General features: G+C 38.5%; 1 long non-coding RNA gene across 4 annotated transcripts in view; it reads right to left on the minus strand.

Moving 5' to 3' along the window:
• Nucleotides 1-7,054, minus strand: part of LOC119713239 (uncharacterized) — a 104,495-nt gene extending 97,441 nt beyond the window's left edge. For 3 of the 4 annotated variants that reach the window (XR_011804181.1, XR_005260203.2, XR_005260204.2), the window contains exon 1: nucleotides 6,919-7,053. This is a non-coding gene — a long non-coding RNA (uncharacterized lncRNA). Of the gene's footprint in view, nucleotides 1-6,918 lie in introns of all 4 variants that reach the window. The other variant, XR_011804180.1, reaches the window with a different exon arrangement.
• Nucleotides 7,055-7,265: the final 211 nt, after the last annotated feature.

Raw genomic sequence — 7,265 nt, forward strand, 5'->3', positions numbered from 1 at the left:
CTGGTTTGCCAGATCTAAATATTTAGGAAAGACATTCTAGTTTAATTAAAATCTTTATGGGGAAAAAATTCTGGCCTTCCCTTTCCAAGTCAGAGAGAACTAAAATACAGCATGTAAAATCTGTCTTTCCATCCCAAAACATATGGTTTGACATAATTCTGTTTTGTAAGAATATTTTACAAGTTTGGGTTTTGTTCTAATGTAAAATTAAAATAAATTTTAAAACTTTGGGGTTGGCTGCAAAGCCGGAAGTACTGCTCAAATGCCAAAGTTAACACCTAGTTTTTGTTACTTAAGTTGCAGGTGCTAAGGTTGCAAAAGCTAGGAGTTTTTTTTTTTTTGTTTTGTTTTTTTTTTTAAGAGAGGCTCAGATTTTTAAAATCCTCTTCTGTGCATAATGCAGACACCCTTTTTTGGCATGCTGCAACTTGACCCCAATAACACAGCTGTACATGCAAACTGTATCATCTGTACAATGTGATTTTGGTAGAAGCATTTATACCACATATCTGGAATGTAATTGGAAGAAAGGGTTGTGCACAGAGCATTTTCAGGTGGAGTGAAAGATTCTTGAATACCAGCACTGATGACATTCTTGACTGAAAGAAGAATGAGCAGCCTCCAAAGCAAATGCCTACTTACTTGCCATTTTTATTTATTCCTTCATTTTGTTTGACAGAATAGAAGCCTACCTGTAAGATTAATTTTCCAACCTGAATGATTCTATGATAAAAGACCACTAAGATCATTGAGTCCAACCTTTAACCTAGTTAGGGTAGTAGCATTACATTCTCAGAGTTTCCAAGCTGATCAGCTTCCCCTAGAGGGGCTCTAGCAGAGATTTTCAACTGTGATAAACTGTTCTGTACTCTCATTTCCCACTAATAGCATTCAGAATCAGAATGGAAATCCAAAATATTTTTCCATTTTAGAAAAGTCCAAAAAATCCCAGTCAAAAGCCATGGGTTGTCAACAACAATAAAAATATTCAAAGTGACATGTCCTAACCTGAGAGAAGGCTAAACTAAAAGTCTTGCCTCTTTAGATGATTATCCAATTTTTATGAAAACTAATCATAACCATAAATGTTCTGAGATATACCTTCTCCATACATATATAACCAGTAAGTGAACAAAGACTCCCTAAAATTTAGATTTTTATTAAGAGTTAGCATTTATTACCAAGAAATATTTTGTCATCTGGTTATTTGGGTTTTTGTTTGCCAACTGTTTGAGTAGAAAAATATTTCCTCCTTCCTGAATTCAATAGCCAAATGAAAATCAGTGTAGTGATCAAGACTCAATTCTTTTCTTTCAAATCTCATGCATTAAGTACTTTTCTCAAACACTTCCAAATTGGACAGGATCCCTTTCTGAACATCCTACTTCAGGAAGGGGAAAAAAAAAAATACATTTTGCTTATCAGTTGTGTGAGGATCAGCTCAGAATTTTTGTAGTATTTAACACACCACATGGAGGAGACAGCATGGATTTGGAGGAGGATGTCTACAGATAAGAAGTTTCTCTTGGCTATGTTTGCCAAAACCACGTAACATGCTGATGAATATTTGCTTTATCCTACTTCACTGTTTTGTCTTCATTTTCATGCTCTTAAAGGAGAAAATCCTGCTTGAAAAAATGGAGAGGGAATATTGCACATGCTTAATATGACCTATATTTGCTATCGCCTAAGTAATCTAGTGAAATATTAGCCAGCTGGAATGGGGGAGATGATGCTTGCATAGTTCTCCAACAGCGACCCTTGAGGACTGGAACATAGATGTATTAGTTATAGCCAGAAGGGAGCACTTTGTCTCCTAAATCCCTTGGAGTAAGTTGGTTTTTCTTGCCAGTCTGCAGTTGATTGAGTCATCACAGGTCAGTGATGACTGTGGATAAATATTTCCTTTGAAGACGTCAGACTTTAAAAAACAGTACAATAAATTCCCTGCACTTGGGCTGAGTCAAATTAGCAGGATTGCAGTCACAGCTGGTGTGAAAGGAATATCTGTGGGACCTAAACCAACACCACCATGTGGAGACCTGTGTAACAAAGAGCATTGGACTCATGTTGTTTTCAAGGCTTCTTCTCCTGAGGCATTTGCAATAACTTTGTTTCCTGGGCTTTCCCTGTCCCCATCTATACTCTCCCAGGAAATCAAAGCCATACAAACAGTACAATATAAAAAAAACTTGAATATTTCAGATGGAAGGTGGAATTTATTCTTCAGGAATATGAAGACAAAGACCACCAATCTTCTAATTTGACTGAAATAGGCATACAAGGAAGAAAAGATGGCATTCAAACCTCCCCACAGGTCCTCACCTTCAGCAACATCATGATGCCTAACAAAAGGATCTGATTATATCCTGTCAGCTCCATACACATAATATTTCATGCAGCATTCCCAATGAAAGCATGCAGATTTTACTAATATATTACAATGACCAATTAAACATAGGATCCTTTAATGTTTGCTGAGGATTATATACTGATGAATGGAATTGTCATTCTTGGACAGGCAGAAGGTCAAGAAGATGATTTTCCCCCTTTAACTTCTCTGACATTAACCCCAAAATTCAACATCAAGATTAGCTATAGATTAAAAAACCTTGTTTTTCAAGACCTATTTTTGCTTGTTAATGGATTAAAATAGTTCCCAGCTGTGCAAAGTTCTCATTATGTTCATTACCTATAATGCACCTCACAATGAGATGATTAATTCAGCACACTTGCAGACCCCTCATTGAATGCTGTTGATTAAGCAATTATGTTAATCCACTTGTGTTTGTTTTCTCACTGCTCTGATGATGGTCAGGGCCAATTTCTTTGCTGAATTATTCCATGTACATGCTAGAAGTTTTGCTAATGCTTGCAAAGGCCAAACCCACAATTCACTAACAATGTAAAGGTGAAAATTGCAGATTATTTGTCTCCAGTGTATTCTGGATTGGTAAGAAAAGTGCTTAACTTTATTATGATTACTACTTTTTTGGGGGGGCCAGCTCCTGAAGTGGAGTGACTTTTTTTTTTTTTAATTTCAGCTTTAACACTGAAGTGAAATTTTCAGGCCAGGTAGAGATGAATCTTCATTTGTGTCTTCTCATATTGACTTTATTCAATAGATCTCATATTTCCACTCATAATAAATTTGTTTTTGGAAATCTATGGATATGCAAGTACCCCAAATATCATGCCACTCAGTCAAAATCCTGGTGTCTGCAGGAGGAACCAGACAATCTCAACTTGACTACCACCATGAAAGATGAACAATTGCTCCTCTTACTTGCCTTAGATTTTGTCTCTACTTTCATATAAAGCAGTGGATGATTAGAAGAATGTTCTCCTACCTTTCGATGAAAGTATTTTTGACAGTAACAAAAATGGAAAGGGAAATACTGTGGTAGGAGAAATATGCAGTGTATTTTAAACAGTCTTTGCTCAGTTTAGTTGGATGGGGCAGTGGTTCTTTAAGTATATTTGTCAGTTACCTACAAAGACATGTGATGGAAATATTTTCTAGCAGCCAGAAACATCCTGCCCTATGCAATACACTCAGCTCTCTGGGTGTCCGAGGAACCACCAGCGATCATTTGTAATAGTTGTCGTTTACCGTTCCGCCAGCTTAGCCAGCCACGATGGCCAGCTTCAATGGAAAGGAAGGGAAAGACTGAACCGAGTTATACCTCAACAGACTAAACAGTAACCCCACAGCAGTGCCCAGCTTTAGTTTGGGCAAATCACTGGCGGATCTCATGAATAATAGACACATGAAAAATGCTAACAGACTTCCCACCCACGAGAGAAGCCAAAACAAAATATTCATACAAGCCAAACCTGCATACAACTACCTATCCTAAAAGGCCTTTGATAACTTTTGAGTCCCCTGCTTAGAAGTGATATCAACTTATCGATGCAAAGCAGCAAGATCCATGATATCCTCCAAGCTTTTCTTTTTTGCCATTCTTTTCCTTAGCTTTTGCATTTGAGTTTATATTTACAACAACTCCACCAATACTTTCTGAATACAGACCATCAGTGACCACAGCTTTAATTTCGGGAGGTCCATTTCCGTAGCAACAGCTCATAAAAGATACTAAATAAAGCTTAGATCTCTGCAGCTCAGGTTGATATATTATATATTAGCCACTGCAGCGTGTTGACGGCTTTCCTGCAATGTGGCCTGTATCTTTTTTATTATGTACATTCTTGGTGAGTGTTGGGGAGATTGATCCCATTCTGGTATCCAGATTTTAAAACAGATGTGAGGCAAAAAGCTGCAGAGGGTGCAGGGAAGGGGTGCAAAAATCCAAAGACCCTGAGAACAAGCCTTGTAGGGACCTGCTGAGATTTGTCCAGGGGCAGAATTAGCCTGATACCATAGTAAAAATACCTTCAGGAAAGGAAAGCACAAGTTGCTGAATAAGCCTAAATTTACCAGCAAAGGATTAGTGTGATTAGCAAAGGGAACTACTAAGGAATCAGCAAGTTCTCTGCATCTTTTGTCTTCAGATCAAGAGCAGACACTTTTCTAGCAGTGATGCTCTAGATAGATGGAGATTACTGTTACTGGTAGGATGCAACAGCGAAATTTAATGTTAAACTACAGAATCAGGAATTGTCTTCTAGATTTAAGTTATATTCATCAGTTAATAAAATTTCGTCAAGGCTGTCAGGGGGTTTAATCAGGGAGTTTAATTCAAAACTAGCTTCTTTCCAAATAAAATCTTTGAGAGGAAACATCCCCCCCACCAAAGAAAAAAACCCACTAGCATTCCTGTTGTAGGATTTAAAAAAATCAAATTAAAAAGCCTGAAGGACAGTTGGCAGTCATAGGAAAATATTTAACCTTATAGTAATGAATACTTTTCTTTGTTCTTTCCAACTCCTCCAAACAGCAGCATTATCTGGTCTTTTCTAGCACCATTTTAACTTAAATGTAAATCACAGAACAATTATTTTTGTGCCATCCAGTACTCTGATTTCTTTTATCTGCCCCCTATCCTCCCCATGAACTGAGAGTTCTGTAACTGTGTTTTTATATATATTTTTAAAATCTGATTCAAGGAACCAGAAGTTCCTAGTACTTTACAAGGCAGTTAAGTACAGTGTGGAATTTGCTCTTAATATTCATCCACATGTTTTATGAATTTCCATATTTGAGCTTAAACCTGGAGTCTAAAGACAGGCTTGTTTTAATTCATTTATGTCTTAAACTCAACACCAGTTTCTATGTTCTCCTATTTTGGGAAACCTGAGTTGAATTTCTTAGCAGAGGAGAAAACTGATCAGAATTTTTTTTTTCTCCTTAAAAACTGTACCAAGATTGTGTAGCCAGCTGTTAGTCTCAGGCCAAACTCCCATCAAGTTCAGCAGAAGGCGCTTGCCATAACGTAACATTAGAAATCATGAAAATCCCAATAGGCATAAGAAGGTGTTGAAGGGGGGTCAAGGAGCATGATAGACATGAAAAGGCTTTTTTGCAGCTGGTTCCTTTCTCCTATCAACTGTACAAAGGCAGGCAAGGGAGAGGGAGGGCGGCAGAGAAGCGAAGCTGGATTATGAAAGGGGCACGCTTTCCATCCATGTTCAGGAAGCCAGAGAGACAAAAGGCACACAGCAGCAACCACATGGCAAGGGGGCTTCAGAAAACAGGCTACTTCCTCTGTTGTTTCCTCAGAAGTCCAGAATCCATCACTTCGTTTGTTTTTCCAAGGAAATAATTAAAGATGTGGATAAAAAAAGGTAACAAAAGACTGACCCTTCCTCCTCTTTTTTTTTCCCCTTTTTTTTTTCTGCCTGCCTGCTTTAAGGGAAATCATTTTCATACCCCCCTTCCGCTCTCCATACACAATGACAGCCCCAACACTGGGGCAGGGATTGGTTTACATCCCAGTAGAAGGGAATACTTAAGGAAACCTTTGGCAGTATTATGGATTGAAGTGCAAGGAGATGGTTTTATCAGGAGGCTTCAAGGCTATTATTGTCCAAATAAACACTTGCTTTGCCAGACATGATCTACAGCTGCTGCACAGAGACCCTTGAATTACATCTGAATTTCAATCTCCCTGTCCTTTTTGCCTTTCCCACTTCACCATTTTCAGACCTGAATAGCCTACTGTACTGGATTACTTCATTTTTTCCATCTTAATAGGCTTCACTAGGCTCTGACTCCTGACTTCCTGCCCACGACTCTAGTCCCCACTTCATCTAGATTTAGGAAGCTTTAACACATCCCTTCCCCAGCACGCACACACCCATTTGCCAGGGGACAGGATGCTCCCCCAGACCTTGCTATCATGATGCAGCATTTTGCCACTGCTCAGAACAGTGCTATTTCAGCACAGCAAAACCCTGTGCTGATACACGCCTCCTCACGCACATTAGAGACAGACAAATTGCTTTAAAAAAAAAAGTGGCTGAGCCAAGCTCACCAAAATAGTTGTTAAATCCTTATCGTTTTCCATTTTCTGATATCCATGCTGTTCTGTAGTCTGGCAAACAGATGCTTAAGTGACAAAGCACAGCAGGAGAAGCTGTTTCTGCATCATCAGTGTGATATAAGAAAATAGATTAAGCTTCACTAAAAAGACTATTTCTAAGTAATTTCAAAGACAGATCTGCAGAAGGAGAGGAGTAGAAAGGAATGTTTCATTTTGTTTTCCTCACAGAAAAAATATTTCAGAAAGAATTTATTCCAGCAAAACAGCCAGGAACATAAAATTCTTTATGTAATATCTTCAGAAGTTATCTTCTGTTTACTCTTCCTTCTCAGTCTTGGTTTAGAAATTCTGAAGTCTAAATGGTTGTGTTACCTTTGTCACATTAGGTATTTTAACACAAAATATACTCACTACCAAAACCACTGAAAAATTAGATGAGCCAATACACTCATAATGAATTTAGCTCATAACTTACCTGAGCAACTCTGATAGCACGGCTTCCATAGACAAACTGGCTTCTTCCACCTCCAAGCTTGCTTGGGCTGAATACCAAATACTCAACCCAAATACAGCACAAAGCAGGAACTTTGCTGCAAGCAGATCCCCAAAGATGCCAAACTCAGCAAAGCCCCCAGGGGTGGGCTATATTCAGGGTCTGCCTCATAGTGCAATTGTTCACACCTGGGTGCTCAGGCCCAAATGTTTTTGGCCTTGCACCATCAAGATTGCTCAAAGTTCCAGCTGGGATCACTTTCTTCTGTTGGTTTGCCCTAGAAATAGTACTCCAAGTCTCGTGTGTAGCATCATTTAGCATTCTAATTA

Source organism: Anas platyrhynchos, chromosome 19 (genome assembly GCF_047663525.1).
Source record: "Anas platyrhynchos isolate ZD024472 breed Pekin duck chromosome 19, IASCAAS_PekinDuck_T2T, whole genome shotgun sequence".
NCBI classification, from domain to species: domain Eukaryota; kingdom Metazoa; phylum Chordata; class Aves; order Anseriformes; family Anatidae; genus Anas; species Anas platyrhynchos.